Source organism: Chelonia mydas, chromosome 2, assembly GCF_015237465.2.
Source record: "Chelonia mydas isolate rCheMyd1 chromosome 2, rCheMyd1.pri.v2, whole genome shotgun sequence".
In the NCBI taxonomy this organism is placed as follows: Eukaryota; Metazoa; Chordata; order Testudines; family Cheloniidae; genus Chelonia; species Chelonia mydas.
In genome coordinates this window covers 102,528,345-102,543,006 of record NC_057850.1, presented here as the reverse complement: position 1 = coordinate 102,543,006, position 14,662 = coordinate 102,528,345, and positions in this window count along the sequence as shown.

Sequence of the window (14,662 nt, the reverse complement as noted above, 5' to 3'; positions counted from 1 at the left end):
TTGGATTATTGCTGTGCACATTGTAAGATGAGCTGTTGCCAGCAGGAGAATGAGTTTGTGTGTGTGGTTTTTGGAAAAGGGGGGGGTGTGGGGGGGGGGTGAGAAAACCTGGATTAGTGCTGGAGGTGACCCACCTTGATTATCATGCGCATTATAAAGAGGGGTTTCAAAGGGGGATGGGCTGTTGCCAGCAGGAGAGTGAGTTTGTATGTGTGGGGGGGGGGGGAAGGGTGAGAAAACCTGGATTTGTGCTGGAAATGGCTCTACTTGAGGATCACTTTAGATAAGCTTCAGAGTAACAGCCGTGTTAGTCTGTATTCGTAAAAAGAAAAGGAGTACTTGTGGCATCTTAGAGACTAACCAGTTTATTTGAGCATGAGCTTTCGTGAGCTACAGCTCACTTCATCGGCTATGCATCCGATGAAGTGAGCTGTAGCTCACGAAAGCTCATGCTCAAATAAACTGGTTAGTCTCTAAGGTGCCACAAGTACTCCTTTTCTTTTTAGATAAGCTGTTGCCAGCGGGGGAGTGAGGTGGGAGGAAGTTTTGTTTCATGGTCTCTGTGTGTATATAATGTCTTCTGCAGTTTCCACGATATGCTATGCATCCGATGAAGTGAGCTGTAGCTCACGAAAGCTCATGCTCAAATAAACTGGTTAGTCTCTAAGGTGCCACAAGTACTCCTTTTCTTTTTACGAATACAGACTAACACGGCTGTTACTCTGAAACCTGTATAAGCTTGGTGCTCTGTTGCATATAGGTACATAACTTGAAGAACTCTGCACAGATCCTCAACTGGGTTGCCTAATGCTGAGGGATGGATTGTTTTGTTCAATGTGTTTTTAATATCTGTGGCTCAGTAGTAGAAAGTGTTGATAGCATCATGCCAATTAGGAAGCTTTGGCCACTTATAAATTACTTTTAGGGCACGAGCTCCTTTTCTCCTCTCCTTCTAAGGCAGACCAGTTCACTCATTGTTAATTGTATTTCTGTCCCCCACCTGAAATGGATTCTGGTTACCCATTCTGTGCAAAAAATTACAACACAGCTGGATTTCTTCCTGTCAATGGACATATCTTCCAGGATTGATATTCTTTGAGCACAGTCAAATATATTTACAAGGAATTAGCTTTCTGTCATTCAGAAGTTTGAACAAAATCAATAAATATTGTAAGAAGAGAGGTAAAATTCTGGAGGCAATTCTGGTTTTGCAAAACTTTGTTGTTCAGGCTTTGGCTTGGCAAACTTAAGCTCAAAACTTGGGGTGGTTCAGAGCTGAGCCCCTTTTATGTGAACCCTCTCATTTGGGAGTTCCAAACTCGTTCTTGTTTTGGCCCAGATCTGTTCAGTAAATGTATTTGGTTTGGGGTTTTTTTTTCTCTTGCCTTTCTTGCATGAGAAGTCAGCAAGAAGTCACCAATACCCATATTACTCACAAGTCTGATCTGCCTTGGAAAGTTTAGTCAATCTAACAAGTAGCTTGGAGAAATGCTTGCTATGAGAACCTGCATAGAATCAAATTTGCAGCTCTTCTGGGCTGTGTCTTGCAAGGGGGCGGGGTTATTGTAATTCCCACCTGCATTACATTTTGTGCTTCATTTTCCAATCTGTTGTTGCTTCTCACTGGAAAACATAAAGGCTTCATGCTATCATGTTTTCTTCTCTTATCTAGCATTAGACAAGCAGTAATTGATGAGATTCCATTACTGGGTCTCATCTGAAAGCTGTTATCTGTTTCACTGGGCTATTACTCTACCTTTGAGTTTGGGGCTAGAGCTCACATTCTTTAGTGTCTACTAGGAACATTTGTTTCATCTTGTTTTTTACATTATTTTGTTCTTCATTTCATTGTGGGTTTTCCAGAGCACAAATAGTTGGAATATGCCACCTATGGGCCTGAGGGAAGCTTGCAAGTTTTAATAATTGACTACTCAAGACAATATTATTGTTTGTTTATAGACTTTAAAAAGGGACATGGGAAACCTGATATATGAACTCCAGTCCAATATCTTGAAAGCGCTTCTCTTTCTAATTTTAAACAGTCATAGCTATACAAACATATGCTGTTCATAAGAACAAAAAATTGTCCCCTTTACTCTTGTTGAACTGTGCCTTAGTCTGTTAGCTTGTAAGTGCTGCTCAACAGGAGGAAAGATTCTCTGGTCTGATATTTTTATATTAACTTTGCAAGGTTTTGTTTGTTACGAATTCATGGCTGATTTTGCACTCTTCTACACAAGTGTCATGGTTCTTGCACCTGCCTGACAGTAAAACTGAAACACAGTGGCCCACCAGAATCAATGGGAGTTGTAAATGAGAACTATATTTGGTCCTTAGCGGCCAATCAGGCAGGAAGCTAATGAGAATTTTGCCTGAGTCAGAGCTGCATAAATTAAGGCCTTTATAAAGGACACCCATAAATCCCTTAAAGTTTATTCTGAAGATGCAGAACACTGAAAAATAGGGAATCTTCTAAGATTTACATAGTGATGAGCCAATAACATATTTACAAAGGGACAGATTCCAATACCCTTACTCACACTGAATTAGTCCCGTACTTAGAGATTTCAGTGGGACTACCCTAGGAACAAGGTACTATTCAGCATAAGCAAAGAGAGCAGAATCTGGCCTCATCGTAGGACACGAACCTGTAGCTCAGACGCCAGTGGTACTCCACCTGGAACGCTACCCTGTCACCTAGGGGAGTGGTAAAGAGCCACAAGATAATTGCAGGGAAATCCTGACATTGCCTCACGATGGCACATCATCACTGGGTATTAACAACGGTAGATACTACAATGCAGGTCAGGGCACCACAATGGGAGCAAGAAGTGCTCAGAATTTTCTGAAAAGCACGCCCAAGCTGTCTCAAGTTGGTCCCTGTAATAGTTGTGCCATCCAAAATCAGTGGCCACTGTTGAAAATGTTGGCAGAGCACCTTGTGCTGTAAATACTTCATACATTTTTTTTATTTCCATGGTTGGACCTGCAGTCTTGGGCATGCAAAACAAATCAGGCCCATATAAGGACAGAGTAGAACCCGAGTAAGAGCCTAAAAATCTAGTGCATATTATTTGTAAGCTTTTATATACTGCAGTCTAATTAAAATGTCTAGCACTTACATAGCATCGCCTTCTAAGCACTTTACAAGCATTAACCGGTTATTCATCACCAGCACCCCTGTTAGCAAAGGAAGCTCATGCTGCACATGACAGAGGGGAGCCTTCCTCCAGGGCTATTCACTGGGCCAGCCTCATGACCACTCTACCATGTCTTTGTGGTTGGCATGAAGAGGCTCTAAGGCACCTGTGAATCTGGCCTGGTGGACCTGGTTTTCCTCTCGCTCTCACGGATTTTACATACTTCCATTGAACTCAACTGATGTCCTGAATTACACTTACACTTGAGTTATACTCGTGCGAGAGAAGGCTCAGGCCCACTGTTTCCCATACTACCTGTAGTGGGCCAACTTCTGCTCTCAGCTGCACAGGTGCAAGTAATTACAGAGGTGCAATGGAGCAACTCCATTGAAATCAGATGGAATTAGGCCAGATTTCCAGCTATATAACCAACAGCAGAAATTGGCCCAGTATGTTCATAAATATATTGGCCAACAGCTAATACCATAGTTAGAAGGCCTACGTCCCATTTCAAAAATGACTTAGGCACTTAAGGCCAGATTTTTAAAAGAATGTGGGCATCTAAAGATACTGATAGGCACCTTACTTGGCGTTTCGGAAGTGTCTAGGTGCCTAAAAATGGAGTTCATGGGATTTGACTCTTGGTCTTTCACATCCTGAGCCATCAGAAGTGCAAGTATTGCAGAGGACATGATCACAAGTATGAGCGGGATACATCGTGCTGCAACCATAGCAGCCTTTCGTGGCTAATCTGGGTAGGAGCCTGGCTTCTGGTCTTGACTGCATTAGCTCAGGCCCAAAATGGGGGGAAAGGTTGCTGGAAGGCTGTTCCCTATCAGACAGGAGACACCTTCAGAGGAGAGAAGAGTTTAGAGAGGGGAAAAAATGCAGCCTGTCATTAAACAAAAAAATTACTTCTTGGACGGTGCCTTTCACTCCCACTCTTCTCTAGATCCCATACCAATGGCACCTTCGCGCTTTACAGAGCGCTGTGTATGTGCCAATGCATTCTTTGGTGGCTCGGTCCAATGTGCGAGTGACAGTCCTGCCCACAGGTAGGGCATACCCATGCACTAGCAATGCTCTGAATCCAAGCAGCAAATTCTGTCCTCCTCTGAGGCCGGTCATCACAAAGCTTGTCCAGTCCGCCTCGCAACGCCTCTCTCCATCTACAAGCTGACTCCGTCAACCAGAGCGGCATTCTGCACTCCTTTCCCAAGCACCCACAGAGATTCCAAAGGATAGTAAGTCACCCTTGCAAGCATCCCGAAATCTGCACAGCAGTTGTCTCTCTTTCTAGACCCTTTGCAAGCTTCAGAGTACAGCACGCTCTTCGGGATCCTGTAATCCGGCATTTGCTTAACATGTCCAGACTCCAAGCCACCTGAATCTCTTCTTACTAATCAACATTACCATGAATGACATACTAGCGTGATTTAACACTTTCACATTTGCCACCCTGTCTTGTCATCTTGAAGAATTTTACGCAAGCATCTGATATGAAAGCTGTTTAGTCTTTTTGGTATGCTTCACATAGGTCATCCATGTTTCTGAGCCATGTAGAAGAGTGGATAAAACATATGTCTAGGTCCATACTTCTCCAAAACGTGGGTTGGGTCAGATTTGGGGGTTTGGATGAGCCAATTGTACAGGTAGGGGAGAAGGGTTGGCTAGAGAATCTAATGCCTCTTTTCTTCTCCTGCAGGATATAAGTAACCCCTTCACTGGAGAGCCTCTAGTATGCTGTGGGGAGAGACGAGGGCTCTGGGGATTTTAGTTTTGGTCCATCTTATCTTCTATTCAGCACACTATTTTTCTGTAATGTTATGTAAGACTTGGTACAGACCCATGACTTGAGATCTACTGATCTATACATTTTGCTTTCCAGCACCTGACATTCAACATAATTTTAGCAGCTTTTGCCCCTTTGGCTTATTTCCCAATAATATAGGAGAGCTCTCGAGATGTCCACTTCCCTCGCTTTCAAATTTGTTTGAAACAGAACTTGGGCACATGGTTCTGACTGGTGAATGCGGTGCTCTTATAGTGTATTTATGTAATGTGTTCTGGCTAAGCAAAACGTTTGTACTACTCAAGAAGCTTAGAGTGGAGGGGCGGGTGGGCAGAGGCAGGGAAAAGGTCACCACAGGTGTCCGGTCAACAGTCCCCTTTTAACTTAAAATTCTACAGAAGAGAGCACAGCTGGCTTTACAGATAATAAAAAGTAATGTTTTAAAATCACCACCCACACTGCTGATAGAAATGACAGTGGCAATATTCCTGGCAGTACCAGTTTCTGCCAGGTAGTGTCTGAAGGACACTACCTTTTTTATGGACGCTGTTCTGACACATCTTGATTTTTGTGGCCACTCTAGTGGCTAAGGGCTTCTGATTCATTGCTGTTACGTTTTCCCTTGAGGACTTCCAGATGTATGTTAGCCTGACAAACAGGCTTTCTGAGAAGGCAACACAGGATACTTCTGGGAGTCCTTAGGGGAAATACTTCACAATTTCAGTAATCTTATTAATCTTTTAAAGGGACAGGAATACAGCAAGTTCCTGTAACTTTTATACATGCATACTTTAAAGTTAGGGTCAAGGAGAAAAGAAGAGCCAAGGTGAGGAATGCTTCAGATTTTTTCAACCTTTTTCTAGCCCAAATAAGATTTCTCCAGAATGCATCACTTACTCTGCAGAAGATGGCTGTAAATCATATTGCAAACACTTAAAAAAATGTTTTGCTGTTTGATTTGCTGCTCGTTCTTATTTCTTCCACTGCAGCATTGCTAATGTGAGCACAAGGTAGAAATCCCAGCTGCAGAGTATACATAGTATAAAACTGTAAAGTTCATTAAAAGTATAGACTTTCAAAACATGAAGCAATCAACACATTTGTGAAAGCAATAAAAGAAATAACAGTGGGGCAACTGAGACTTTGCAAGGGTGTTCACGGAGCAATGAGCAGAGCCCAAAGCTCCTGACCTACCAATCTCCTGCTCTGAATCATTAGACCCCTTCGCTTTCCCACTGGATTTAGCTCCTTCCTATTAATATTGATGGAAGTTAAGCACCAGCATAGAAAGAAAAATAAGCCCCCTCCATATAACAGTTCTATTGTAAATCATTCTCTCGGTCCTTCTCAGACCATGTACTAAAAAGTTCCTTCATCATTCTTCTGTTTGCTCAGTAGCTCTATTTCTAGTGCAGGGGCAGCAGTAGATTAATGCAACGGCAAATTGCTGTGTAAGAGCAGACTTGCACCTTCTGCTGATTTTCCTTCTGAAGATTGAGGATAGACACCAAATCTGTGTGTGTGTGTGTGTGTGTGTGTGTGTGTGTGTGTGTGCATAGACAAAGCAATGCTCTACTACGCTAGATGATGATGTACATAGAAATGTTAAAAAGGGAAGCTGTAGAGGATACCACTGAGTACCCTGCCTTTGACTACAAGTGTGCTGCTATGAAGGGCAGTCTGACTTGCTTTTCTCAGGCCCAAACCCACAGGGTCAGCACCCCAAAGTTGCATTCACTTCAATGGGAGTTGAAGGTGCTCAGGATTTTGGAGGATCGGGCACAGAATAAGGGACTGAGGAGGGGGGTGAATGAGGAAAGTGAACATAAAGTGAGAGACTTCATATGTGCAGAATAATGCAGTCCATCTCTTGTAATGGACACTAGACCAGGAAGTCTCACTTTTGCCAGTAATGGGATGGGTGCGGGGCATGGACCAGCATTCATGTTGCACTCACCATCAGTGCCTGACCCAGCCCAGGGAAGTTAATGATCCAACCAGCAGACCAAATTCAGTGCTCAGTCCTGGTCACAGGCCACAAGAGGCACATTGCGCATATGCTAAGGAGGATGAGGTGGGTTAAAAATCAGCACCGGGATCAACAAATGAGACAATGATAATGGTCCAGAAACAAAACCACCTAAGGTTGATGGAACCAAAACGTAGTATAAGTTACTTTTCAGAGGAGGAGACCTGCAGATTGAGAAGACAGGTGAGCAGGCTCTTGGGCCTAAACCTGGGGGAGTTCAGCAACTGTGGGTAATTAGCGTGAGGCTTTCAATGTTTGTGTTGAAGAAATGTTTCAAAAGCTATGAGAGGAACCCTCTGCCTTTACCAGGATTTTTTTAAGCACTAGCTGCCAAATATGGCTGCACTATCACAACATGCGCCAAATGCTGCTTTCGCTTACACCTACACAGTCAGCTTCATGGGGTACATACACACTTCATTGGGGTCTCATTGTCGTGACTGAGAGCAGAATTTGGTCTGCAATAGAACTGAAGGCTCTGCTGGTGTTCGCATCACAGCCTCTGATTTTGAGGCGTTTGTAACTCGACTGTAAAAATTCACTGGCTGCTGAAAAATGGGTCGAAGTTCAGAAATAATCGGTTTTGTTGGGATTTTTCAAAACTGGTTCAGATCAGTGCTTCACTGGTGCTTCAGTGTCAGTCTATCAATTTTATAAGTGATAAAGTGGATAAATGATAACTGTCTGGGTGCCTCGCTGTACAGTTAAGAAAACCTGGCCCCTACCCCAAAGGATTTACAACCTAATTTCAGACATTTGGTGTCTTTTTGATATTTCCAGATAAACCTGAAGTTGCTGAAATATTAGTGATATAAAAAGGGGCCAGGGCACTTGCACAGGAGCTACGTCTATAGCAGGTATTTTGGGATGTGGTTTTCAAAGGTACGGATGAGAGTTAGGTGTCTAGCTGCCTTTTGTGCCTTTGAAAATCTCCCTCTTGCTGTTTTCTGGATCCAAACACCACACAAATGCATAATATAATCAGTACTGCATTTTGTCATTATGGGCGGTTCTCTTTAGTTGGTAATTATCACCGGCTATCACAGGCTTTGGCAGTGCCAGCTGTGCTGGTTGACTGTAACCTTGGGTATGTCTTCGCAGCATTTTGGAGCAAGTGGGATTGAGCCTCCCAGCCTGGGGCAACGCACTCTGGCTAGTGGGGTTCGTGTTAGCGCTCTAAAACTAGCGGTGGAGACAGTGCTTTGAAGTTGAGGCTCAGGCTGGAGCCCAGACTCTGAACCTAAGGAAGAGGGTGTCACCATGCTGTCACTGAGGCCAAACTCAGGCTGGCCCAGGGCAGTCTGCAGTGGGTATTCCTTTCCAGACAGGGCGTCACAAAAACTGCAGCTGCACTAGTTCAGCCTATCCTCCTATCCACATCCCACAAGGTAGTGCCTGGCGACTGGGAATTACCCCCAAAGTTCCTGCTTTCAGCAGCAGAGTTGTGTTCTGTCGATAAGTGATTCAGAGCTCCTAGAACACACTGGTGCGCCCTGGCTATAAGGCATGCAGCCTACGGATTATGACCAACAGGCTCAGTGGGGGAAAAAACAGTGTTGTAGTTTGAGTGCATTGAATTTTTGCAGGACACGGAATAAATCCTGCTCACTTTACTCATGTGAGCTGAGCAGGATTTTGCCCCCAGTGAGATAACTAGCAATTTCATGTAACTAATATTTCTTCATTTAGGCCCCAATTCAGTATAGCACTTAAGCTTGTTATTCACTTAAGCATGTGTTTAAGTCCATCCCTAATCAGGAGAGCACTTAAGTCCCAATAAAGTTCATAGCACTTAAGCATGTGGTTAAGTGCATTGGTAAATTGAGGCCTTAGGCTCAGTCTTAACCCTTGTCCAGTCAGGTGCAACTAACTTGGCTTCAAAGGGAATTGCATCCATTTAGTTGGAGATTAGGTCCTCCTTTGAGCAGGGGGGTGGACTAGATGACCTCCTGAGGTCCCTTCTAACCCTTATATTCTATGATTCACAGGTCAGTTTGGTCCTTAGGGCCTAATTGTGAGCTCAGTGACCTTACACCAGTGTAAGCCTGGAGTCAGCGAACTCAGAGTCAGGCCTTGGTATAGGAGACATTCTTAAGGGAGATCCTAAACTGCTGTAAATCAGCATAGCTCTGCTGATGATTTGGCTCTTAATCTCCATTAGTTTCACAACAGCCCTTTTAGAAAAGTTTCTCCTCGTCGATGCTGGCTGGCATCCGCTAAAAGCACTGTGTGAGCAGAACAGGTTTTGAAAACTGCTTCATGAAAACTGCTTTAAGACACGGTGCATTTCAGTGTGGACAGAGCCAAAAAGAGTATGGAGCTGATGGAGCAGAGCATGGAGATGATGGAGCAGAATGTAACATTGGTCCTGGAGGAAGGGGGTCCCAGGAAAGAAAAAGAAAAGGGAGAACTTAACAACAAGTTTCTTTTAATTTGAAAAACTTTTCCATAGTCCAGCTGGTTATCTGAAACTAATAGAGGTGACAGCCTGGGCCAAAATCTCCTCTTACACTGGTGTAATACCCATTAGAGTCAACAGGGAGGAGAGTTTGGCTCTGTGTTTTACTTCAGGTTTTGTGTTTGAGGTGGGAAGGTTTTTGATTTTAAGAACAAATATGGAACAGTATAAAGCTAAATATTTAAACACATGAAGTTGCCTTTTTTGTAGAAATTATTCAACGTGGCAGCGTATGATGTGAAAATGTAAAATGTGTATGAACCTGCCCAGTCTGTGACAGTGAGTTACTGTTGATGGAAGTTCAGAAACAACGCCTGGTGGAACAGGCAAATGAAAGAATTCCTTTCATAACATCTGCCTACATGAGGACGGTGGAATTTGAATCTGCCGAGAGCCTGCTTTAACTCTCTCTGCTAACTTTTTGGCATTTGCCTCTTTTCTGGGAGATAAGAACACATTTACAGTGCTAGTTTTGCAATTACTGATCCTCTTTACTTTCTTTCATGACCTTTAAGGGGATGTGCAAAACAAATTCCTTTGTACAACAGCAAAACTCTTTAATATGTGTGGGGGTTCAAAGAACAAATACCATCTTTGCCTAACTCCCATGTTAGACCCATGTAACTCTCAACTATTTTATAAGAATCCTAGTTGCACACTTTGGAGGTTAGGGCTCATATTGTGAACCAAGGACGTTAATCTAGACTCTAGATTCTAGAGCATTGCAAAAATGTGGAGAAAGGTAGATCTTGAGTATGTCAAAGAGTATGTGTACAATATAAAATTCTGCAGCGTATGCCTTTATTTTGGCTTCATGAAGCATTTATAAATTTCTTTAGTGTTTAAAAAAAGATTTAGGAATATTATAAGTGTGCAAAGGACAGCCTGTGAACTGTTTGTGAACCAAGGGCATCATTTCAGAAAATCTCAGGGGTGGGGACAAAGTTACGTCAGCATATAGAACATTATATGTGTTCTCTTATATCCTGTGGTGTCTTGCAACTGGCCCCCCATAGCAAATGATGCCCCTATTGTGAAATGGTTGACACTGGTTTTCGTGTTTCCAGATTGGTCACCCAAGTATTCTTGGGCATGTAGAACACATGTGTGGGATTCTGAATATATCTGTGTTCACCCAAATATTGGAGAGAAGTTTCAAAGCTTTGTGAATTCACACTGTCTAAAGGGCTCAAGTCCATGTGGATGGAAAAAGATCCTTACTGAAATGTTTGTGAATCTTTTTACAGTATTTAACCAGCTGTAATGAAATGAACAATGGGTCAAATCCTGATTCTCTTCTGAGCAGTAGTAAGAGATGAGCAGGGTTGTTTTTTTCTCCCATGTCTGCTGGCTCCACACTGGTCTGACCAGTCCTGAGGATGGTGAGGCCAGAGTGGAAGAAGACATGGAGGTGCACTGCACCAACTCAGAGGAGGGCTCTTCACACCCACACCACTGTGAGTCCCTTGAAGTTGCTCTAGGGGCACAGGGCTCATGAAAATGAACTTTCCTCCCCTAACATCCCTCTGTGGATCCTGCCCTCCTGCCTGCTCTCCTCAAGCAGGTCTCTTAAAGATTACTGGCACCCAGGCTGCAATGACCCCTTACAGCAGTTCTACTGGGGGGAGAGTGGACACTGGGGAGGGGAGATAACAGAAGGTAAAGGTTGTGGGTGGGCTGGGTGGAGTCACAGGGATCTCTGGTTCCCGCCCTTCCGCTCCTGAATTGTCTGCAGAAGTGGAGCATTCTTTACTTTGATTGGCCCATCCTTCCCAGAAGACATCCTTCCCAGAAGACAGCACTCTTTGGAAGGATTTGGCCCAGTATAAACTGAGAATTGCACATTGTGTTGCCATATCTCTAACTTTTCTTCTTCTGTACCAGATTTATATTCATCTTTATAATTCTATATAAACTATACATGGGTTACACACACACACGTCTGGCCCACAAAGAGGCTTATGAGTCTGCTAACATAGTAGTTTATTCTACAGCTCCAGTTAATGGATTTTAGACCAGATTTTTAAAGGCATTTAGCCACTGAAAGATGCAGATAGGTGCCCAGAGGGATTTTCAAAAGTGACTAATTCTCATTTATTTCAGTAGGCACCTATCTGCATCTTTAAGTACCTAAACATCTGACCTTCAGTCCTTTAGCTCAAATAGCAGAAACTCATGCTCTTAGCACTGAAACGTTGTGGTTCAAACCCGTCTGCTATGGGCACAAATCGTGTCAAGTATGCATACATATGGTGTTTTAAAGGTCCCAAGACTAGTGGGTGAGCAGGTTACATAATATGATATGCATGAGGAAAATGCCAATCATTATTTATATTGAGTAGTATCCAGAATGTGCTAGATGCTGTATAGATATGCAGTGTTGGCTGGAAGAGCTCACTAAAGACAAAAACCAGAAATGGAAAGGAAGGGGATGTAACATACAAGCCGTGATTAGGCTGATAACTGGCACATGCATTGTTAGTTCCAGGTTGTTTTGGTTTTGTTTAGCGAAGCACATATATGGTAGTTTAGTGGCATAGCAACTGATGTTTAGCTTTTACTCTGCATTTTCTGCATCTTTACTATTTTAATATAATTTTTTTGTGGTTTAAAAATGGCTATATCACTAAACAGATTTCCAACAGCTTTGGAACCAACTTTCTTGAGTCTAGGCACTATAAAATTGTAAATAACTGCTTCTCTTACACTAGTCTCAGTAGTTCAGAATACATCAGAACTATGTAGGAAGAAGTCATAAAGTGGAAACATACAAATATAGAACCAGCTTCATTTTATAATTCTTTACTTTCTTCTTTTTTCTGACAAGACACAGTATTTTGTAGAGCCATATTGACCCTCCCATGAATAATCCAGGCAGCTGTAGTATCTGCCAATCCCAGGGGTAACTTCATTAGTGCTTGTTGTCTTTTATTTGAATTACATATGCAGTTGCAGGTTTAAATTACAGGAAGACTGTTGCTTTCTAGAGTTTCCGCAGCATGCTCGAGGGCTGGGGAAGCAGGGTTTGACGCATAATAAAGGTGGATGTGTGCTGGTGTTTCTGGATAGAGAAAGACCTTCAACAGGAAGAGCTAGGGAAATTATACAAGAATAAATAGACGTTGCTAAAAATAGTGTTTGATTTATTCTTATGATTCTAAAACAGAAACTCCAGAGGATGCATTTAGTATCTACTTATGGAAATGCTTCTTGCTCAGCGTGTACTCTATCCCTGATCTAGTAAAGTAGTTGCTTAACTGCTTTCCTGGGTTGGTGATACAGTGCTCAGAATCTTGCAGGATTGAACCCTTGGCCCATAAAAAGTAGACAAAGTTAGCAAAACCCAGGGTGAACTTTACTGCCAAAACTGGGGGGGCGGGGGGGGGGAGAGAGAGTGCCTGTGAGAGTGATTGAGTTTCAGCCTCAGAGGCATAATGATCCCAAGAGGAGGGAAATAATTAGTCAAGTAATTTACAGGTAATATGCTTTCATCTGAATATCATTTATCCATTTAGTGTTAATTTGCTAAAATGCAAAGTAAGTGCTAGATCAGGAGGAAGGATTGAGGCTCAGGGCTAGATTGGAACAATACAGTCTACCACCCTGAGTACATGGGGAGCGTGTAGCTGCGCTGCCTTAGTAGAAGAGCAGGGAATGGACTGGACTCAATTTGGTCCCTTCTTCCCTTGCTCCAGGGGGCAAGTAACCTGCACCAGCCCTTTATCAGCCACTGATTACTTCCCCTCCATGCCAGCTCAGCTGCACTAGCTGGTGCATTGAGGGCAGTGGGATGAAGCCTCTGGGTCAACCCATTCCCTGCTCACCTGTGAGGGAGGGGCAGTAGTGGCTCCACAGAGGCTTCTCTCTGTTGTGGAAGTATAACGTTGTATAAGGGGACATGCTGGATACATTGTATATGAGAGGGCATGCCAAAACATGTTACAAAGTATCTGAGGGAGCACAGGTAGGGACAGTTAGCTTTTGAATGGAGAAGCAATTAAGATAGAGCCAGCACGTCTAAGAAGCAGGCATCAGAATGGAAGGTGTGAAGGGCAATTAGTTAAGTTAACTGGAAGCTGTTAAAGGAGATTGTTAAGGGTGGCAGGTAATTGAAGATACGTGACTGGTCTCAGGGATCTCGAAGGGTGGTGACTAAAAATCTTTTTCTTCTTTTGTCTGTAACTTCTCTGTAACTTGTTCTCCAAAAAACTGTATAAATTAAGAGACACAAGCCCCACTCGGGGGGCTCACTTCTAAATGTATTAGCAGAGCAGCTTTGCTAATAAAACAGAGTGGTCTGATAAATTGTGAGTCTGAGTCAAACTTTGACACTGTGCATTGCTGTGACTCTGTTGCCACTGCTAAAAAAAGCTGTGTTCTTTACCTCAGGGTAACTGACACACATGAGCTATCCCAAGGTAACCACACAGTGATGACAAGGCATTTTAGTTTTCCAGCAAGGTAAACTCGCCCAGGGCAGCACTCTACCCTGCCTGAGGCTGACCTCACCTAGTTTACCTCCTAATAAACCCAAAGTGCCTTCTCTTCACTATGTATTTCCTCATTTCTAAGCGTTTGTTACCCTGAGATAAAAAACACACCTTTTTTAGCAATGAAGGCAAGGCCTGTGACCTGCCATGCAGAGAGAATGTACAGGGAGCTAATAAGGCCCCGTATGCCTGCTTCAACCCCTGCACAGGTGTATAGGGCAAGGGTCCACAGTCTTGCCCTTTGTGATCAGAGAAAAGCAGAGACGAAACTCCGAGGAAGAAGCAGTTCAACAATCAAATTCACTGAGAGCCACATCTGAACAACTTGACTCCATTTCTACTCAGTCCTACTTCAGGAGTCTGGGCAGTCTGCTTGAGTAAAGCGTAAGTAACGCTGAATACAGACCCCGCAGGGTTGGACCCTAAAGCAGGGTCAAATGTAAAGCTAATGCTTACAGACTGTTCTTCACAGAAACCCCAGTAAAACATGGGTGTGTAGCTGGGAGGATTGAGGGACACATTTGGCACTATCGCTGGGTGGCACTGGCCTGTTAAAAGGGAGTGAGGCCAGTGTACCTTTGACTCATCTCATTCCAACTGGGCTTAAAAGAGGACCCATAGGCCCAAAAGGCTGGAGACTTGGTGAGTTAGCTTAGAGCTGTCTGGGAGGTAGCTAGGGAAAGGCAGGTCGGAGCTGCCTGGGAGTAAGAATTCAGCAGGTGAGAGCTGCTGAGCCTGAAGACTGGATGTGAT